General features: G+C 44.8%; 2 long non-coding RNA genes across 3 annotated transcripts; one reads left to right on the forward strand and one right to left on the reverse strand.

The window, feature by feature from the left end:
* Positions 1 to 231: 231 nt before the first annotated feature.
* Positions 232 to 5,257, reverse strand: LOC146384578 (uncharacterized). The gene is made up of 2 exons (XR_014800890.1): positions 5,126 to 5,257; positions 232 to 401 (listed from the first exon to the last, which is right to left on the reverse strand). It is a non-coding gene; the product is annotated as an uncharacterized LOC146384578 (long non-coding RNA).
* A 403-nt stretch (positions 5,258 to 5,660) lies between these two features.
* LOC146384579 (uncharacterized) lies at positions 5,661 to 7,397 on the forward strand. Of its 2 annotated transcripts, none has more exons than XR_014800624.1 (3): positions 5,661 to 5,713; positions 5,791 to 5,852; positions 6,489 to 7,397. It is a non-coding gene; the product is annotated as an uncharacterized LOC146384579 (long non-coding RNA). The 2 variants fall into 2 exon arrangements; XR_014800625.1 differs by having other exon boundaries at positions 5,664 to 5,713; positions 6,493 to 7,397.
* Positions 7,398 to 22,379: the final 14,982 nt, after the last annotated feature.

Below are 22,379 nucleotides of genomic sequence, written 5' to 3' on the forward strand. Positions count from 1 at the left end.
AGACTCACAGGATTTATCTGTACAGTGAACTTGAGATGACCACCAACACTGGCATAAACATTCACAGTGTGTATCAGTGTCAATATTTACCAATAAACTTAAACAATGAGTTTTAATCAAAGAATCATGTTGTCATAAAACCTTGAGGCAGAGATATTTGTAAGGAGAAAGGATTTCTTCATGTTTTGAGGACGTGCTGAAGACTGAAGTGACACAACTTCAACTTTATGAATGACACTGATTGATTTTATTATTTTGATATGATGTTGCATTTATTAATGATGGCTGCTGCTCCTGTCTCTTCCATCAGGTGAAGAATGCTGCTCATGCTCGTCCGGCAGGTCCTGCTACTCCTGTCGCTTCTCCAGCCGCTCCTGCTCCTCCTTCAGTTCCTGTTGCTCCTGCAGGGACAGGAAAAACGCGTGGGAGCAGCGCCCTCTCGCTAATGTGCGAAAGGGCGCTGCTCCCACATAAAATCTGGGCGCACAAGATTACCCACTCTGAGCCCTTCCTGCACACGCGCAAGAGTGCGCAACGCCCACGCCACCACACAATCCAGTCCACCTCTCAAACGCGAACCAGATTACACCACTCGGAGCTCCTCCTGCACGCGCATGAGAGTTGGCCACACCCAGCCACCACTCAATCTGGGCCATCTCTCGCACGCGTACTGAGGAAAGGTCCATAACCTGGTCGGGAGGAGGTATTCAGGAGGTTCAACGCTGGAACATTGAACACTCCAAGCTCCTCCTGCACGCATGCGAGAGGGCGCCACACCCAGCCACCACTCAATCCGAACCACCTCTCGCAAGCGCACCAGATTACACCACTCCGAGCTCCTCCTGCACGTGCGCGAGAGGGGGCCACACCCAGCCACCACTCAATCCGGGCCACCTCTCACACGTGCAGTTAGGAAAGGTCAATAACCTGGTCCGGGAGAAGGGATTCAGGAGGTTCAACGTTCTACAGTTAAATCCTCACACTCTGAGCTACTCCTACACGCGCGCAAGAGGGCGCCACAGCCAGCCACCACTCAATCAGGGCCACCTCTTGCACGTGCACAAGATTACGCCACTCGTAGCTCGTCCTGCAACATTACGCCACCCAGAGCACCATCATATACTATTCGGCCCATCCTCGCTGGCATAGAAGATTACCAGCTCCGAGCCCCTCCTGCGCACGTGAGGGTGCCACACCCAGCCCACCACTCAATCTGGGCCACCTCTCACAAACCCACTGAGGAACGATCCATAACCTGGTCCGGAAGTGGGGGGGAGGAGGTTCAACGTTCCAGCGTTGAACCTCACGCTCCTGCACGTGTGCAAGAGAGTGTCACACTGGAGCACCTCTTGCACTCGCAACAAGATTACACCCCTCCAAGCCCCTCCTACACGTGCACGAGAGGGGGCCACACCCAGCCCACCACTCAATCCGGGCCACCTCTCGCACGCGCACCAGATTATGTCACTCTGAGCTACTCCTGCACAAGATTACGCCACTCGGAGCTCATCCTGCAACATTACGCCACCCAGAGCACCATCATATACTATTCGGCCCATCCTCGCTGGCATAGAAGATTACCAGCTCCGAGCCCCTCCTGCGCACGTGAGAGGGTGCCACACCCAGCCCACCACTCAATCTGGGCCACCTCTCACAAACCCACTGAGGAACGATCCATAACCTGGTCCGGAAGTGGGGGGGAGGAGGTTCAACGTTCCAGCGTTGAACCTCACACTCCTGCACGTGTGCAAGAGAGTGTCACACTGGAGCACCTCTTGCACTCGCAACAAGATTACACCCCTCCAAGCCCCTCCTACACGTGCACGAGAGGGGGCCACACCCAGCCCACCACTCAATCCGGGCCACCTCTCGCACGCGCACCAGATTATGTCACTCTGAGCTACTCCTGCACAAGATTACGCCACTCGGAGCTCATCCTGCAACATTACGCCACCCAGAGCACCATCATATACTATTCGGCCCATCCTCGCTGGCATAGAAGATTACCAGCTCCGAGCCCCTCCTGCGCACGTGAGAGGGTGCCACACCCAGCCCACCACTCAATCTGGGCCACCTCTCACAAACCCACTGAGGAACGATCCATAACCTGGTCCGGAAGTGGGGGGGAGGAGGTTCAACGTTCCAGCGTTGAACCTCACACTCCTGCACGTGTGCAAGAGAGTGTCACACTGGAGCACCTCTTGCACTCGCAACAAGATTACACCCCTCCAAGCCCCTCCTACACGCGCACGAGAGGGGGCCACACCCAGCCCACCACTCAATCCGGGCCACCTCTCGCACGCGCACCAGATTATGTCACTCTGAGCTACTCCTGCACAAGATTACGCCACTCGTAGCTCGTCCTGCAACATTACGCCACCCAGAGCACCATCATATACTATTCGGCCCATCCTCGCTGGCATAGAAGATTACCAGCTCCGAGCCCCTCCTGCGCACGTTAGAGGGTGCCACACCCAGCCCACCACTCAATCTGGGCCACCTCTCACAAACCCACTGAGGAACGATCCATAACCTGGTCCGGAAGTGGGGGGGAGGAGGTTCAACGTTCCAGCGTTGAACCTCACGCTCCTGCACGTGTGCAAGAGAGTGTCACACTGGAGCACCTCTTGCACTCGCAACAAGATTACACCCCTCCAAGCCCCTCCTACACGCGCACGAGAGGGTGCCACACCCAGCCCACCACTCAATCCGGGCCACCTCTCGCACGCGCACCAGATTATGTCACTCTGAGCTACTCCTGCACAAGATTACGCCACTCGGAGCTCGTCCTGCAACATTACGCCACCCAGAGCACCATCATATACTATTCGGCCCATCCTCGCTGGCATAGAAGATTACCAGCTCCGAGCCCCTCCTGCGCACGTGAGAGGGTGCCACACCCAGCCCACCACTCAATCTGGGCCACCTCTCACAAACCCACTGAGGAACGATCCATAACCTGGTCCGGAAGTGGGGGGGAGGAGGTTCAACGTTCCAGCGTTGAACCTCACGCTCCTGCACGTGTGCAAGAGAGTGTCACACTGGAGCACCTCTTGCACTCGCAACAAGATTACACCCCTCCAAGCCCCTCCTACACGCGCACGAGAGGGTGCCACACCCAGCCCACCACTCAATCCGGGCCACCTCTCGCACGCGCACCAGATTATGTCACTCTGAGCTACTCCTGCACAAGATTACGCCACTCATAGCTCGTCCTGCAACATTACGCCACCCAGAGCACCATCATATACTCTTCGGCCCATCCTCGCTGGCATAGAAGATTACCAGCTCCGAGCCCCTCCTGCGCACGTGAGAGGGTGCCACACCCAGCCCACCACTCAATCTGGGCCACCTCTCACAAACCCACTGAGGAACGATCCATAACCTGGTCCGGAAGTGGGGGGGGAGGAGGTTCAACGTTCCAGCGTTGAACCTCACACTCCTGCACGTGTGCAAGAGAGTGTCACACTGGAGCACCTCTTGCACTCGCAACAAGATTACACCCCTCCAAGCCCCTCCTACACGCGCACGAGAGGGGGCCACACCCAGCCCACCACTCAATCCGGGCCACCTCTCGCACGCGCACCAGATTATGTCACTCTGAGCTACTCCTGCACAAGATTACGCCACTCGTAGCTCGTCCTGCAACATTACGCCACCCAGAGCACCATCATATACTATTCGGCCCATCCTCGCTGGCATAGAAGATTACCAGCTCCGAGCCCCTCCTGCGCACGTGAGAGGGTGCCACACCCAGCCCACCACTCAATCTGGGCCACCTCTCACAAACCCACTGAGGAACGATCCATAACCTGGTCCGGAAGTGGGGGGGAGGAGGTTCAACGTTCCAGCGTTGAACCTCACGCTCCTGCACGTGTGCAAGAGAGTGTCACACTGGAGCACCTCTTGCACTCGCAACAAGATTACACCCCTCCAAGCCCCTCCTACACGCGCACGAGAGGGTGCCACACCCAGCCCACCACTCAATCCGGGCCACCTCTCGCACGCGCACCAGATTATGTCACTCTGAGCTGCTCCTGCACGCGCACAGGATCACACCACACACGCCACAAAAACACTCTGGTCCCCTCCACACCGTGTTTAGAAAAGTTTAACATTAACGTGGACACTGCATGTCCCCTTAACATTTCCACTTTAGCAAATGTCACCTGCTGAGCGGTCCTTACTGCACTCTTCAAAAGGTTTCAATCTATTAATAATATGACAACATTCATTTGAACAAATTAATTTCTAATAAACATAATCGACCTGGTTTATGGCACAAATCACACTTTTTTTTAGGAAAGAGAAGCATTAAACTGTCAGTGTGGGTTTTCACTGATGGATGACACAAATTTAAGTGTGCTTTTAATTATGAAATAAAATTAAAACACACACACGCATAGTTTCTGTAGCCAAACAACAAAAGACAACAGATCCTAAGAAACAAACATTTTCATTCCTCTTTGTTAGATTTTAGCAGTTACTCAGAGTCTAGCGGTAGGCAGGAAAATGAACACAAACGTGGTTTGAGTAAGAACAGGCTGTAAGATAGTACTTGCTTGGTTATATCACACTAAAGAAATTACAAAATGTGAGCACCCATGTACATGTACATGCATGCACCGAATATCAAATTCTACTCTTTAAAGCATTTCACACTATGCAGCAAGAAGGTACCTTAGACCAGCGGTCCCCAACCTTTTTTGCGCCACGGACCGGTTTATGCCCGACAATATTTTCACGGACCGGCCTTTAAGGTGTCGCGGATAAATACAACAATATAAAACTAGTACCGGTACCGGTAAAAGGAGATTTATTCGTAACACACGTGAAAAGATCCAGGAAAACCGAGTTAACGATAAAAACGATAACAAAATGACGCTAAAACCGATAAAAACCCTGAAAACCAGACATTTCACACCTGAGCCTCAACTCTCGCGGCCCGGTACCAAACGACCGGTACCGGTCCGAGGCCCGGGGGTTGGGGACCGTTGCCTTAGAAGACCAACACATGTACAGGTCCCTCCACACTGTGTTTAGAAAAGTTTAACATTAACGTGAACACTGCATGTCCCCTTAATAATTCCACTTTAGCAAATGTCACTTGTCGAGCGGTCCTTACCTTAGAAAATAATCTTTTTTTCTTTCCTCTCCTCTCTTTTTCTCCTCTGTAATCCAAAGTGCATGTACCAGCTCTGCCAGCATTCTTCAAAATGTGTTTGTTTCCATAAATGCTATGACAACATTCATTTGAACAAAACGCATTCTAAATGCGTCTGATGCATTTGCTAAGCTCCACCCCGGCTACTGTTGAGCAGCAATAATAAACCTGGTTTCTATATTTCTCGATGTAGCACAGTGTCTTGTTAATTTATTAGGTTGAGTCGTTTAAAAGAACATGTCACAATCCTGTATTGGTTCACAAATACACCACCTAATCAAATGCAATGAGCTGGGACTAAATTTAAGTTGTGTAATGGTCAAGCAACTTGATAGCACAGTGTAACCTGTGCGAAATTCAAGGCTACAAAATCCCGTTTTGTCATCTAAAGCTATAGCCTACTATTGTCACAAGGGGGCGCTTTAATGCAGTCTTGAGGTACGACGACCTTGCGTCTCGTGCGCAGGAAGCAGTGTCTGTCTCTTCCTGTGAGAGTTTCCCTCAAATGACGGTCAAGTTTGTGTCTGAGCACAGGCAGAAAATATCTCGGTATGCGGTGCTGCAAACCAGTTAATGTGACCAAATTATTTTTACATATCAATACTATTAAACTACTCTTTTATTAGGCGCCGAACTCTGACCAATAAGGGAATAACATCAGTCGAGTTATTTGTGTTGGAAATTCCCGGTGAGTCAAATCCTTCCGTTAGCTTCCTGTTAAGCTTATTTTCCTAACCGATTAAGCTCAGAAACCTTTGGAAAACAAACAATCGGGAGCTTTGTGTCGTTTTATTTGTCTCGTTGTTCATACAGTGTGGTGTAAGTGTTGAACCTTTTAAGCTACAAATGTTACTGCCGATGCTAGGTGTGATGCTAGCTGCTATTTGCCCCCCCAAAGCCATATCACAATCAGGGAGGTATTCAACTATAAGTACTTGCTCTGTCTGTATTAAAATGGTTCAGTTTTAATAGAAACAGCACATTTCAAGTGTTTGTGCTGTAAATTAAGTTGCATTTGCTTGTTAAGATGTAAGAATAATAGTCTCACTTTCATTGTAAACAGTGGTTATTACTGTTTAAGCTGCTTATGTTCTTTACTGTGACATAATTGTGATAAAATAATTTGTGACTGTAACTGTGGTTACTTGGTAAAGCTAAAAGAAATACCATTTGTTATTAATACATTTGGAATCCAAGTAGATTCTTAAGTATTTGGATAATATTTGATAATATCCTTTAGGAGGAAAAGAGGTTAATGAGCACAAAATGCAATGGAAATTCATTGGTGTGCACTATTTGTGTTGATTGTTTTTTGAACTGCTAGAAAGGATTCTGGAGAACCACTGAGCCCAGTCCAAAAGAGATCCTGGATGATGGTGAAATGGTGTGACCAGCCATGTGATCAGATTATGGGGATTGCCTGAAGAACTGATTCAAGCCCTACCTTGAATTTCAGATAAGCCTATGCACTGTTAGTCCTTCCTGGGCAGTAGGTAATAGGTTCTGCACAGGGACATTTCCCTTACAGTACACCTGTTTGGGTTTCAACAAACTTTAAAGGACAATTCAGTCAGTCTTTTTGTTTCAGTGTCTTATTTTATTTTGTTTTGATTTCCATCTATTCACCCTTAAAAAGCACTATTAGTGTGCAGTTTGGTTGACTGTGATTGTATGTGTTTATGAGTTGTACTGAGGCAATAAAGGTGCCAGTTGTTCACTTCCAAGCCAGCTCCTTTTGTGAGTCCTAAATCAAAATCTCCTTCTGAACCTAGTTAGATGTTGAGGGTCTCTATTTGAATTGATATTAAACTGGTCCTGAGTAGAGGCGCTACAATAGCAGGTCCCTGAGGAGAGGACTGCCTTCATGAATGGCTAGTTGTATGTAACAGCAGCAGATTCCCCAGATGCTCTTTAGAGTCTGCTGACAATTCAGTGCAACTCTGTGAGCGAGTATCTCAGGCATGACGCTTAACTCTGAACATCTAAAAGTGTTTTACACAGAAAAATGCAGACATATTTCAGTAAACAGTGGAAGGATATGGCTTCCTCAATCAATATGCAGTAAAATAAAAGTTTCTAATTTTGTCAGTCGCATTGTTTAATGTCCAAATCAGACTGCAGGTGAAGTGTTTGTGCCTTCATAGATCGACCTTGATCTGTAAATTGATTGTGATGTAAAAGTCAGTAGATGTAATAAATGTGGAAAACCTTTCCTATTATTTTCCTTAAGACATCTTGGGCTGCTCATCTTTTTGTGAATGTGTTGCTCATTAAATGTGGTTGGTTTAACAGATAATTAAATATTATGTTAATATTTACAATAAAAAGGCTTATATTTTTACTTCATATTCAGTTTACTCACTGTCACAATTCTGCTAGGCTGCTAAACTACTCAGTTTTCCAGAGTATTATGCTGATAATATTTATAAAGTATAAAATAATAAAGATAAATATCATACCCATGATAACATGCAAACTTTTACTTAATTAGGATTTTAAATGTCAGCTTCTTGTAATGTATTATCTTAATGTCATATTAATAATTTTACTGAAGTAACTATATTCTCCTGTCATCTTATTAAGAACGTGCAGTCATGCAGGAATAAACAACAATGTTGTTGTGTGCTGGGAAAGTACAGCTGGAGTGGTGACGGAAACTGCCAAGAAGGTGTTTGTTGTATTCTCTGGACAGAGGAGAGAAGGCAAGGAAACTTGGTGGTGGAAGTACAGTAAAGTATTTAAAGGAAGAGGCTGAAAAAGAAGGAAGTAGACAGCACTACTGGGAGACTTGGCAATGAGAGCGATGGCAAAGGAAAATCCTTATAGTGAATGTGATGTGCATGTGAGGTTGGACAGTAAGGAAGGAAAGGAATGACTTGTATCAACCGGCTATGCAGAAAGCCAGAGTCTGAATGGATGTGCAGAGTAATTAAATATAGAGATATGCTAACTGTTCACAAGGCTCGCAAAATTTCAAAATCCCTGGTAGCCCTTCGGGCCGGCACTCTTCAGTTTTTGGTAGCCCAAAATAAATTTAAGTAGCCCGAATAAAAAAGAGAGCAATTTTTTATGTTTTGTTTCCCGTTTTCTTTCTGTTACAATATTAATGTATAATATTGTAACGGAAACAAAAATTAATCAAAAAATAGTTAAAATACAAATCACAACAACTGTATAAAAATTACAATCATCAACTCAAATACTTGGTTCTCATTGAACAGAAATTTCTATGAACTTGTAAGAACTGTGTAGGACATGAATCCGTCTGTCAGATCCTGAATCTGACATTTCCACTGGAGTCACGGGTGAGAGGCAAGTGGAACCAAGATCGAGGACGTTTGCTTTTTGAAGTTTGCAAAGACTGCTGAATTTTGCCAGTGGTAGTTCACTCTTTGCAACATAGCACGCTGTTCTAAACAGTTTTTTCAGGACTTCTTCTTGTGCTTGGTTTATTTTTAGTATGTTTTTTGCAATTGCTGTTTGTTCTGGGAAAGATATTGCAGACTGGGCAATAATGCATTTCTAATGGGTTTTGTGGTCGGCTTTTCTTTGGCTGTCGCTTCTTCACCCTGACCTGTCTGTCTTATTTGGCTGAGCAGAACTAAAAAACCGGCGTAAATCCTGCTGCTTTTACACACGCACTTGCATAACGATCAGCGATTCTCTGCGCAATCAACCTCTCACATGTTTAAGCTTGCTGTGGAAGATTTCACTTGTCACGTTTGAATAGTAAGCTAACGATTGATAAGACGATGTCAGAGGAATTGCTGCGCAATTAATCGTCACTCACCAATCAGTGCTGTCGCTCTCTATACACAGTTCGCACGATCACAAAGTGAAAGCAAAAAACAAGCGCAAATTCAAACGCGATTTCAATATGTCACATATTGACAGTGGCTCATCGATGCCAATGACATAATTACTCAGCTACATTTTCGAAAGAATGCAAAAGCACTGACATATACTTTCCTATGATAGCCCGACGGGCAGGGCTGAGATAGATTTTGGTAGCCCAACTGGAAAAATCGCTAGCCCCGGGACGTCGGGCTAGCGATTTTGCGAGCCCTGGTTCAGTTAGTATATAGTGTTGTAAAGAGTACTTTGATGAGCTGATGAGACGAGAAAATTATAGAAAGAGAACAAATGGAGGAAAGTTAGTGAATCAGGATGTGCAGAATTGGTAAAAAGGCAGTTGGGACAGCTATGAAGAGCATGAAGAGTAGAGAGGAATGAAGAGTGGACAGGTAGTTGGTCCAGATGACATACCTGTAGAGGTTTGGATATGTTTCCACTCCTTTTAACCACCAACCACCAGCTGTGTCCTTTGGGGCATTCTGATTGGCTGCTACTCAGAAATAAGTTTAGGCTATGTGAGGAGGCTGAGAAGCACAAGATGTAGGATCATTGAAGTGTTACAAAATAAACAGACAAAATAATCTGTGAGCCAGCTGGTTGTAAAACATGTATGGTTTATGTATTCATGGTAATTCTGTATCTCTGTCAGTTCCTCTGAAGAGCTTTGAGGTGGAGCTGGAGGTCAGGGACCATGTGGCTCTAGTGTGTCCTCCAAATATGTTGATCAGATATGTTTATCATAGAAATGTAAGCTGTGTTTTTTTTTTTTTTTTTTTTTTTTTTTAGTCTAGATTTTGTTTATTTGACAAAAATTAAAAGGATCCATTTCCTTGAACACATTTATTCAAGTCTTGGATCTCTATGATGTTCTAATGAGGCAGAATGGTCATTTCAGGCACATAAGCCACACCCACTTCCTGTTTAAACCTTGAGTTTCTGAAGGGCAGCCAGTCATAAGAAAAGTGGCTTAAAGCTGAAGGAGTTAAGACGGCTTGTTTGAGGCAGAGGATGAATTATACAGAGAGTATAAAAACGCAGAATGACCAGCAGGGGGCGGTCACTGTGGCACCTCTTTGTCCTGTGACGAAGTCGCACAGGTCATATAAATGTTTAACAAAAGTGAGTTTTCATTTCATTCCAGTTTTCAACAACAGGCATGACACTGCTGTGTGAAGAGGAGTGTCCTTCGGTGAAAATCAGATCGATAGAAACTCTAAATCCACATCATGAGCTAATCCAAGTGCAATTAGATGAGTGTTAAGTTATGAGCTAGAGATAACTGGTTGCCAAGCTGCTAACACAGACTGTTTGAAACAGATCAGACGAACAGTTGCTGAAGAAAGTTAAGAAGTCCAGTAACCTGTTGGATCTTAGCAGGATGGCAGGTGTTTGTGTTGTTGCTCATGAGCAAAGGTGAAGATAAAGGTTAGTCATAGGTTTAACAGGTATTCATGTTCCTTTAAAACAAGTGGATATCTACACAAGGTCTCATTTTCTTAATTCAAATATTGGGCAAAGGATACTTGAATGTTTTCAGGTGATTTTCTGAAACTGACATCATCTGACATCAGTTCCAGCGTACAGTAAGAGAAATAACTAACTCTCTATGTTAAACCTGTTTATCCAGTTAAAACCAGCAATGTGTATCATGGCATTTATTATCCTCGGGTAACATGAGCAAACAGAAGACATACCACTGCAAATACACATGTATTAGGTAAGGTTGAAGTACATTCTCTGCAATATTGTCCAGGTGATTTTGTTCTTGTGCCTGCACTGCATCAGTTCTTCATTGTCTGCATTGGCTTTGACCATGAGGTCTGACCAGGGTTTTATGTGTAGCTGAGGCTGGAGACTCAAAAATCAGAACCTGGTAGAAGTCAAAGTCCTAATTAAACTTCTTAACAGGCTCTGAAATGTACTCAAGTGTCACGATCTGTAGGTGTGACACAGAAAACAGGTGAGCTGTTTATTGAGACACTTGGAAAAAGTTCCCAAAGCAAAATAAAGTCCAAGTGGGAAAAATGAAATACTTTGTCCAACTATCAAAATAAAGCAGGAAGTGAGAAGAGATAAGTAAATTGGGAATGAGCGATATTGAATTTATTGAATGCAGGGTGACAAATACAGAGCTGCCAGGCAGGAGGAGAAGAGGAAAACCTCGGAGGAGATTCATGGATGTAGAGACATGCAGAGGTTTGATGTGAGAGAGGGAGATGCTGGGGATGGGGGGACACAGAGCCAGATTATCTGCTGTGGAGACCCCTGAAAGGAGCAGGAGGAAGAAGCAGGAGAAGACTGCTGGGGTCCACAATCTGAAATATGTTGATTTCCTACCTTGCGATTGCACACAAACGTCGATCTCTGACATGATCTTTAAGTCACACATTCCTCAGAATCAGTCTTCAGTGTGTCTGTAAGACTGCCAGAAAGGTAAAGCTGTTTTAGCATTATGGAAGCAAAGAAGACGCACATTACATGCTCTGAAAAAAAACAACAGTTTTGATAACTAAACAGCAAGTGTATTTTACATTTCTAGAAGTGAAAAAAAACTTAGTTTGAGTTAGAAAGACATTTTCACACTTTGCAAAGAATCCACTGGGCCAAAGTGGATCCAAAGACGATGCTGATTTTGCTCCTTGGCTGCACATCCAACATATTACCCTGAGAGAGCCTCTCATTCTCATTCTTGTTCTGTAAAACATAAAGACGAATTTTGGATTTGATCAACTGGACCCGTAATGCAACTGACACTCTCTTCTCTATGAGGAGCCTGAGTTTGGGAGAGCCCGAGTGTCCTGCAGGGACGTTCCCTGCTGGATACACGATGGATGGGTGGCACAAGTGGCGCGTCGTGTGCCTGGCGGGACTGTCTATTGAGGACATCGAAGACATCTACCTATTCAGAACCGTGATAACGGGTTCTTGCTGATCGGTGCTGGCTTGGCCCTGGGTTATCAGAAATTGAAGGAAGCAGTTACAGCTGTTCAAAACCCCACAAGGCTAGGAGCTGTGATTGAAGTGCTGGGAAGAGCTGTGAGTACTCAGACTCTTCTTATGGACCGTGTTGAGTTTGTAATCAGGCAGCGGAGGCGACGTCTGGGTTCAACACTTTATTTTTCAGGCTTTACAGCAGCACTCCATCTTGTTACCTCTCTCTACTTTCTTCTTCTCTCCTCTCTCTTACCCAGCCTCATTAGCGGCACCCCTGGTCTGACAGGGTAACAGCATGTACTAATTTGCTTCCTTTATTATAGAACCTTGTAAACACAACATCTCCCCCTTTTCTCAAATAATACTCTCCCCCTTGCAGCACAACATGAAACATTCGACAGCCTGTTACTTTTGAGGCAATTAGTAACTTCGGAACAGTACTATATATATATCCTCATAAAAGAACTGTAATGGCAAAGTAAACGTGCCCCGGGTCAAACCTGAATCAAAAAGAACAACCATTTGCCTTCTTCTCAGCTTATCAGAAGTCAAAGCTGGAATTAAAGATAGGTAATGAAACTCAAATGCACTTTCCATTCACAGTCATTTCTCACATCTGCATATTTCTCCTTTCTTTTTACCTCTGAACTATTTCATAACAAAGTCTTTTGTCCATCTTGGTGGTTGTCTGTCCCTCTGCAGAGTGGGACGTGTAGCTGTGCTGAGCTGATGTTTTCCGCCTCTGTATCAGCTCTTTGTGTGTGTTTTGAGTTCTCTGGGACGAGTGAGAGACGCGCTGCATTCCATCTTCTCCCATCGCTGAGGACGAAAGAACTCTCACCCGTCTGCTGCTGTACCTCCAGCGGCTTGGTGTATTGTGGCTCTCCTTTTCCCACATGGAATGGCTTTCGTACTCTCACTGAAGCACCCACAGTCACTTTAGTAGGTTTAGCACCTCTCTTTCTGTCTGTATAAAGTGCACTCCTTTTCTGTGTCAATGTCACTTTGGATCTGATGTGGTCATATTGTCCAGCATCCTTCGGTGGTGGCAGGATGTTGAGTTTAGTCCGCATGGCTCTTCCTCTGAGGAGCTGGAAAGGGGACTCACCGGTTGTAGCATGGGGAGTCGCTCGATAATTTTGAAGCAGTTCTGTAACAACAGTTTTCCATGGTCGCTGAGTAGCTTGTGCTGTCTGTATGGAGTCCTTCAGTACTCTATTGAAGCGCTCCACACATCCATTTGCTTGAGGATGATAGACGCTTGTCCTGATGTGTGTTATGCCCCTTTCAGCGAGAAACTCTGCAAAGCCAGCTGAGGTGAACTGCGAACCATTATCAGTCGTAATTTCATAAGGGTTTCCTTCACGGGCGAAAATAGAAGTCAGGAATGCAATCACTGTCGCAGTTGAGGCGTTTGGTGTGAATGCGACTTCAGGCCACTTACTGAAATGGTCAACTAGTGTGATGGCAAACCTACAGTCATAGGTTCCTTGTTCAAACGGACCAACAATGTCAACAGCAACATGTTGAAACGGACCCTCTGTGAATTTGATGGGTTGTAACGGTGTAGGTGAAACAGCTGCTGTCTTGTCACATGATTGGCAGGTTGTGCATGTGGACAATATTTCGTGGACCAGCTCATCCATGTTTGGCCACCAATATAGATCTCTCGGGCATTGTTTGGTTCGGACCATGCCTTGATGTCCTTCATGGGCTAGGTGCACTACTTTCCCTCGCAGAGATTTGGGAATGATCAGCCGTGTTCCTCTAAATATCAGCGGTGACCCTGCTGCCACTTCATGTCGGACCAGGAAGTAGGGTTTGACATCATCTGGTAAGGATTTGCTTACTTTCGGCCAGCCCGAAAGAACGATCTGTCTTAGTTTTGTTAATTCAGGACAGTCTTCACATTCTGCCTTGAAGTCAGCCAGTGGAAGCGCTGTTAGCTGAGGAGAAATTTCAGCAATCTCTGTGATTAAGTCCTGTTCAGAGTCTTCACTTGTGTTTGTGGTATGCAGGGGAACACGGGACATACAGTCAGCTATAACATTTTGGCTTCCTGGACGGTACTCTAAGTCATACTGGAAACACATCAGTCTGGCTGACCAACGTGCTATCCTCATGCCAGCTCTGTTCATCCCCTTAGTACTTAACAGGGTGGTGAGGGCCTGGTGATCAGTTCTCAGAGTAAATCTGCGTCCCCATATGTACGTCCTCCATCTTTCGACGGCCCATACGCAGGCGAGGGCTTCTTTTTCAATTGTTGAATATTTCCTCTCAGCTGGGGACAGGGTGCGGGAACCAAAAGCAACAACCTGTTCCTCATTGTTTGAGTTCATCTGGGTCAGAAAAGCTCCAAGACCATAATCTGACGCATCAGTGGTGATGAACGTTGGCAGATTTGGGTTGAAGATTGCCAGTGCTGGGCTTTTTAGTAGCATTTCCTTCAGTTTGTTGAAGCTTTCATTTGCTGTGTCAGGCCGTTGAAGTTCAGCCGTCTGACTTGTCAGAAGTAGCTCACGGAGTGGTTCAACCACAGTTGCATAGTTTGGTAGGAATTTGCTGAACCACGAAGTCAAGCCTAAGAAGGAACGAAGAGCAGCCATGTCCTTTGGTGCAGGAGTTTTGGCAATGGCAGTCAGGTGGTCTGGGCTGGGGCTCAGGCCATCCTTGGAAATGACGTGTCCCAAGAACGGAATAGATGTCTGTCCAAATGAACTTTTGTTGAAGTTGATCTGCAGACCGACATCCTTCAGGCATTGGAGGACAGCCTGTAACCGTTCATCATGCTCTTCTCTGGAATGCCCATACACTATTATGTCATCCAAGTAGTTCTGTACTCCTGTCTGGTCTCTTAGGAATGTTTGCATCATCCTTTGGAAGGCAGAAGGGGCTGAAGCAAGTCCAAACGGGACTCGGGTAAACTGGAAGAGTCCTTCATGGGTTATGAATGCTGTGAGGCTTCGGCTATCAGGGTTAAGAGGCAGTTGGTGATAAGCTGAACTTAAATCAATCTGGCTAAAATGTGTAGCCCCAGCCAGCTGTGCGAACAAATCCTCCATGTGAGGAACAGGGTAACAGTCCATGATCACACTCTTGTTAGGTTCACGCAGATCCACACAAAGTCTTAAGTCTCCCTTACTTTTTCTTCCAACCACTAGAGGACTCACCCATTCAGCTGCATCCACTGGTTCGATGACGCCTGCTTGGAGTAGACGTTTCAATTCAGCTGACACCTCCTCACGTATGCTGAGTGGTAGACGCCGCAGTTTTTGACGAACCGGCTGTCCTGTCTTGTTCACTTGAACTTTGTGGGTGAACCCTTTAACAGCTCCGAGATGATGGGAAGAAGAAGAATCAATGTTTGTTTACTGGCTGGTGATCCTCTTGCAGGATCCTCTCCTTTGTTGATGACTTTTCCAGCAATGATATCAATGTTAAGTGCTTTAATTAAGTCCAACCCAGCAAAGGTGATCCATCTTTAACTATGAAGAATGATCCAGGCACTTTTCTGTCATTGTTTGCAACCCTCACTGAAGCCTGTAGGCAGCCAATGACAGGCAAGTCACCTTTTGCATAAGTGACAAGCTTAACTTTCGGTTCAGTCAAAGCACAGGGTGCAAAATGTTCTTTGTAGATGGCTTCTGGAAGGATAGATACTGAAGCTCCTGTATCCACAATTAACTCCAGAACCTGAGAGTTTCCCTGGGGTGTTTCAATGTTCATTTTGCATGTGATCTTATCACATGCTGCAGTCATCAGTTTGTGATCATCAACACATAAAACTGTAAACTCAGGAACAACTACTTCCCTGACCACTGCTACAGCTGATTGACAAACTCTGGCGAAGTGCCCTTTTTTGTTGCATTTATCACATTTTACTTTTGCTGCTGGACAGTTTTTATCATTAGCCAGGAGTTTCTCGGATCCACATCTGAAACAATGACGCTGTTGCTCTTTATCACTTGCCTTTTTGTGCCATTCTTTAGATGTAGGTCCCCGAGCTTGAGCTGGTCGCGCTCCTCTTTTTCCCCGAAGACGTGCGTCCTTCACCTCCACAGCTTGTACTGCAGCAGTCTGGGCCGTGGGCGCAGCAGAGAGGAGTGTAGCATTCTTGACCGCAGCCTCCACCTGACACGCAATAGTAATGCCTTGTCCAATGTAAGGTCCTCCTCCAGCAGCAATTTATCTTTAACAACACTGAGAGTAGCATTAGCAACAAGTTGATCCCAAATCATCTCACCCTCCGTTATTCCAAAACCACATGGCACAGCTAACGCTCTGAGGGCGGCAACATACTGGGTCACAGTTTCATCAGCCCGCTGAACTCGCTGTCTGAATGTGTGCCTGCACGCCACTACATTCACTTTAGGGACAAAGTGGTTTTCAAGCGCAGTCATGGCGTCAGCAAACGTTGTACCTTGATTCGGCAATGTGTAGAACAGTCGTTGTCCCTCTGGTCCCAAGCAATGTAATAAGACGGCTCGTCGTCTCGCCTCCGGCCATGCATCTCCCGTAGCATTTATCACTAGCATGTAATTCTCAAAGAATTTGCGCCACGTCATAAACGGTATCGGCGGCTCACCCGCATGTTGCAAAAAGGGCGGTGGGCTCGGTACTGAAGCGCTCATCTTCGTCGCCAATTTGTTGAGTTTGTAATCAGGCAGCGGAGGCGACGTCTGGGTTCAACACTTTATTTTTCAGGCTTTACAGCGGCACTCCATCTTGTTACCTCTCTCTACTTTCTTCTTCTCTCCTCTCTCTTACCCAGCCTCATTAGCGGCACCCCTGGTCTGACAGGGTAACCGATCCCTCAAGGCCACCTGCGTAAGCTGCAGACTGTTGATCTTTACTTAACCCGGTGAAAGGACACACATCCTCACACGCACACACACACGTACGCTGACACTTATAAACAGGCAGTTTTATTATAGACTCACAGCAAAACAAGTTGTAAATTACATAAAAATAATAAAGCAAAAACATATCTAATGGCAAACAAATGCAACAGAAAAGAAGAGAAGCTACTTCCACCCACTGACTTATTTACAGCTGGTTGCTCCACATATCAGAAGCAGCTACCAGGGTCTCACAGGACTAGACGTTTCCATGCAGTGCCATATTCCATACGTTACTGCTATCTGATTGGCTAGTTGTTAGTACCAGTGTTTTGTGCACTGTATACTGTTTCACACCCATTCAGCAGTGTCGCTCAGTTTAGGGTAAATCTGGACTGGATCGATATTTTAAAACTTGCATTAATAATTCATGCAAACAAATTAAGTAATGAAAATATTTGTATTACCTATTTGTCCTTTTGATTCATAAGATGTGTTTCATCAGCAATGCTGGAGACATGATACATGATTATGATGCATTAAGCTTCCAGGAGAAACAGCAGACAGGACGGATGACATGTTCAATGAAATCACTCGTAGCAACGACAGCATGACTGACAAGATGACGCGTTGTGATTGGTGTGTCTGAGCTCAGCAGGTGACGCTGAATCGTTGACTTTGGTGTAATTAATCAAAGAAGCACGGTGCGATGGAGAAGAAAAGATGGCAATTTTACGTTGAGACAAGTAGAAGTGAATGGCTCGATCAATCACAGTCAGACAGGGATGTGTGCAAAACTTTAACATTTGTATTCAGACTCATCACTGAGAACATTTGAGCTTCAGATCTTATTTTCATTCTTCGCTGTCATATTAAAACATGCATTTTACAACAGCTTTTACAACAAAAATTGTATAATGCTGCTTTTTTATTACAAAACGAGGAGAATACATCATGAAAATGAGTTCAAGTTATAGTTCACAGTAAAACTAAGACAAAAAAATATATATTTTCACAGGAACAAATCCTGGGAAGATTCAGTTATTGATATCATGCCATGTTCTGGGTGAGTGGCAGTGTTTTTCCACAGTGCTATGGTCTCCTCCTTTGGGCGGAGCCGTCTTCATTCCACCCAGGATCCCCACATGAAGCTGATCAGCTCGGCTGTATATAAGACACACATGCAAGATCGTCTGCTAATCTATGTCTCGGCCGCTCATGTCTTTAGCTAATCATTGTTCTTGTTCGGTTATCTCATACTTCTAGTCGTTTCACAAAAACCCAACTCCTCCAGCCTGCTGTAACCTCACTCAGCTGGATGCTGGTCTTCTTCAGTCAATCTCAGCCGCGACCAATTTGCTATAAACTCTCAAGGTTCCCCATCGACCACGCTTCCCCCCTTCCGTGTCTCTTCGCCTGCAAACATGTAAGCCTGAAAAAGATTCAACTGGACTATTCCCATTATTTTGTCACTGCAGCTCTGACACTCCTTCTGTTTCAGAGCCTGTGACCACCGGTTCTCAAACCACTATCCTCTCATCAAGCTCACCATCATTCAATGATGAAGCGTTTATGTATAACTCCAGGATAATTAGGCACACAGCCCTGTTTTGTCGAAATTACAAATCTATACATTAATAGATTTGTAATATTGTGGGTGCATTAAAACACAGGACATTTGGGGAGCAAGCGAGTAGATGGCGACACCATTAGGGCAGCGTCGTAGTGCAGCAGTGAGACCTATTGCCCTGGAGTATAAAGGGCCGGGTTTGAATCCAGCAGCTGCCTGGGGCCTCTCTGTGTGGAGTCTGCATGCTCTCCTCATGCTAGCGTGGGTTTCTCCGGGTGTTTAGGCTCCCTTTCACAGCCTAAAGTCTGGCAAGGGTTCAATTAACTGGCAACACTAACTTAGCCCTCTGATAGTTTGCTTCTGTGGATCATGAACTTGCCAGCAGTTCCTATTATTTGTAATTAATAAATGGCCTCTCAGTAAAAGAAAAGTGTATTTATGTCCTGCTTCAAATGATGGACACATGCTGATGTGTGACAGGGATGTTTGAGAAGTAAGACATGTCCTTCTCTTTAGCATCCAAGCAGGGAGGAAAAATGTCTCTGAGAAAGTTTTAAAACATATTTGCTGTTTCATTCATTCCATATGCAGGACATCACGAGTTCTGGGAGTCGTTTCTTTTTAATTGATAGATGGGTCGAGAGACTTAGGTGCCTTTGTGAGCTGGGAGGCATCGCCGAAATGTCTCTTCAGTCCTCTTGCTGATTTGGAGAGGGTCATCTGGATTTGATCTGCTTTTCTATTCCTGCCTCAGTCAAAAGTGCTTCGAACGCCTCCAGCTTTTTCTAAATTCAGCTGCTAATGTGGGATTTTAAGTGTTGCTAAAAAGCAGAGAACACATCATCCTGTGTTAGCATCTCCACCCCAGTGACCTGGGAGCTGTAGAATTCAGTTAAAAAATGTATTGATCATTTTCAAAGCTCTGCTATTTCTGGCTCCAGTTACACCTCATAATGTTAAAGGTTCTCACGATCTCTCCCGCACAATCTGCAGTCTCGTCTGTCTGAAGCTGGTGTTGTTGTTTTCTTTTGTTCGTTCTGCAGATTCAGAGGAGCTGCCAGTTTCCAACTTTGTGTACTTTGCATGTTTCCTGTTGGCTGTAAGTGCACATGTCAGAGTCGGGCGCTGGAGCGTGGTCATGTAGCTGTTTCAGTAGCCCCGAGATCTTTGATTAGATCGATGACTCACATGTAAAAAGCTTCTAATAAACCACTGAACACAAGCTTATGTTTCTAAATAAATAAATATCAAGAAAGGTCAAATCAGCCCTAAGAGTCCAGAGTCAGCAAATAACTCCTGTTTTGTAGGTGTGTAAATTATGCTAATTAAATGCATCGTAGTGCTATCAAAGGGCTAATGGGATGATCCTTTGAACAGATGTGATGAAATCCTGCTTCCATGGTTCCTTCTGCACATCCTCCACAGAGAAAATAACAAAGTCAGTATGATAATCGTCCCGTTTTCCTCCCCTCACAGCAGATGGCCGCCCGGAGCCTGGTTTTGTTAGAGGCTTCTTCCTGTTAAAAAGGAGTTTTTCCTTCCCACTGTCACCAATTGCTTGCTCATATGATTGTTGAGATTTCTCTGTATCATTGTCGTGTCTTTACTTTACAATATAAAGCACCTCGAGGTGGCTGTTGTTGTGATTTATTGCTTTTTTCTAGTAAATCTGACTTCCTCATCATCAACAGGAAGGAAATGAAAGAGTAACAACCTGTGACACTGATCCAGGTGCTGAGGTTCTGTTCATAGTTCATAAACCATTTAATGGGAATTTCAAGTGAACGAACAATTGCACAAATTTTGTTGCTTGCATTTTTGTATTTTGACAGATTAGTTCAGTTATGTGCTGCACTAGTGAACATAGACACCAACATGTTGCACAACCTACACACACGAACTCATTGTGATCACTGATATCTAAGTAGATCCATAAAGATCTTTGCATCCTTGTTTCATCTTCAGCTTCAACGTTTAAAATGTGAACGGAGATTCTAAAGGTTTCACATGAACTACAAGTGAGCTACAAAAAAAGCTGCAAATACAAAATGTGCCCGAGGCCAGTCACACACCTGCTAGAATGCAGATCTGTGCTTGTTGTTTCTGTTGATCTTCTGCTTTTTAATCAAAATTTAATGAAATGAAAATGAAACGTATCGTTTGATTTGACTCCCTAGTTTCATTTTTCTCAACTTTTCAGTGTGAAGCAACAGAGAGAACATAAAGATCCAGTTTCATCAGCCCGTTAAAGTGAATGACAGATGCATGTGTTGAAGCCTGAAAGTGCCATTCACTCCTTACTGTTGCCATGTTAGCGGGCTTCTCAGAGCAATGCTGTACCTAAATAAACCGGGTCGGCTGTTTTTGATCCCCGTCTTTAATGCTGGATGTGTTTTTAACATCTCAGGTTCAGCTGCATCAGCTGAGTTTAGCGTTAACAATCATCACAACACTGCACAAAGTCTGAGGCGACTGACAAGTTCATGCACATTGTTCTGTGATGTCCCAGTGTTGTTGATACTGGGACATCCATCAGTATAACATGGAGTTACATCCCATCATGCTGATATTCAGAGATCATTTTTCAGAGCGGACAAACGATGATTACGAGCTGTCAAATAACCTTGGAGAGCTGATAAGACTGCAGGTCCGGTGAGTACGCGCTAACTCATATGGTCTCCCTGCACACTGGCTGTTTTAACAGCCATCATTATCAGAGTTCAGTTAACACTGATGGGTCTGCTGTCACTTACCACATTGCCTCATTAATGGACTGACAAAATGTCACTGGCAGCGCTCAGGTTGGAAGCAAGCATCAGCAGGTTTAATATAACGCAGCATATTAGAGCTAAGATGCAAAATAGTAAAGTGGTGATTCTGCCACTTGTCACTTTTTTAAATAAAATTGTTTCGTGTAAAAACATCGTATCTATGTTTATCTGAAGTTTTATTACTGGACAATGGTTTCAGGGGATTGAGCCCTTTATAGGCAGGTTATAACAACCAACCCAGGCCCAGCACACAGAAACATGTGCCAGTTCATCCAGCTCTCATTAACTTAGATGTTTAAACTTGAGCCCGAGGAGAATATTTGGGTTTCTTTGAACAGCTACAGCACGTTTTCAACTGACTGCTCAGCTCTACAGAACTTTCTTTTTTCATTTTTCAGCTGTTTTCTCGCGGGAGGCTGGGGACCTCACTACAGTTCTCTGAACCACTTAACTACATGAACTGTTGAGGTGAAATGTGCAAAGTGCTTCAGAGATGATCAGCATCTCCCTCAGCTTGAAATTACAACATTTTCTGGAGGAAACCAGAGACCATACGAAGGTTTTTCTCTGCTGCTTCAATGCAACAAACTAAGCTAAGTAATTCTGTAAGTCTGCACCTGAGATAAATGCTCATATCAGTATGTTAGTATGCTTAATAAGGTGCATATGTGCATGCTAATAGATTTTATTCTGCAGACTTTGCATGTGTAACTCTTGTTGTGAACTGAAATCTATGTAAAGAAACCTGAATCTCTAAAACTGAATAGCTGTAACCTTGCGGTGCCACTAGGTGACCAGAGTCACTGCGATGTGCACGAATGTTTGTAAAAGTGTTACAGAAAAAAGTCCAGTAGCTGCTGAATAATTTGTGGCCCAACAGACTAACATCACCAACTCTGGAACTGTGCTGACAGCATGCTAAAAATGTTTCCTCATTATTCTATTTTTTACGCAGTCCGTCCAAAATTCCTGTTCTATAGGTGACATATTGTGTAATATATTCAGAGGATGTTGCCACTTCTGCAGAGGTATGCACACTGAGTAGTTTCTGCTCTCTCTCTGCACTAACTTGGATTTGTCAGACGCAGTCTCCACCAGACTCTTGTTCTTCGTACTTCCAGCTGTTGCTCTGAAGTTTCCTGTGAGCAAATACTTGAGCAATGCCTGCATTTAAACCTGCAGGATGTGATTAAAAAAATGATAACAGAGCGTGCACAGTTTTCATTGCACCAAGTTTTCTCCCTGGA

This window comes from Perissodus microlepis, chromosome 7 (genome assembly GCF_051167445.1).
Source record: "Perissodus microlepis isolate ML-2025 ecotype Zambia chromosome 7, ASM5116744v1, whole genome shotgun sequence".
Classification (NCBI taxonomy): domain Eukaryota; kingdom Metazoa; phylum Chordata; class Actinopteri; order Cichliformes; family Cichlidae; genus Perissodus; species Perissodus microlepis.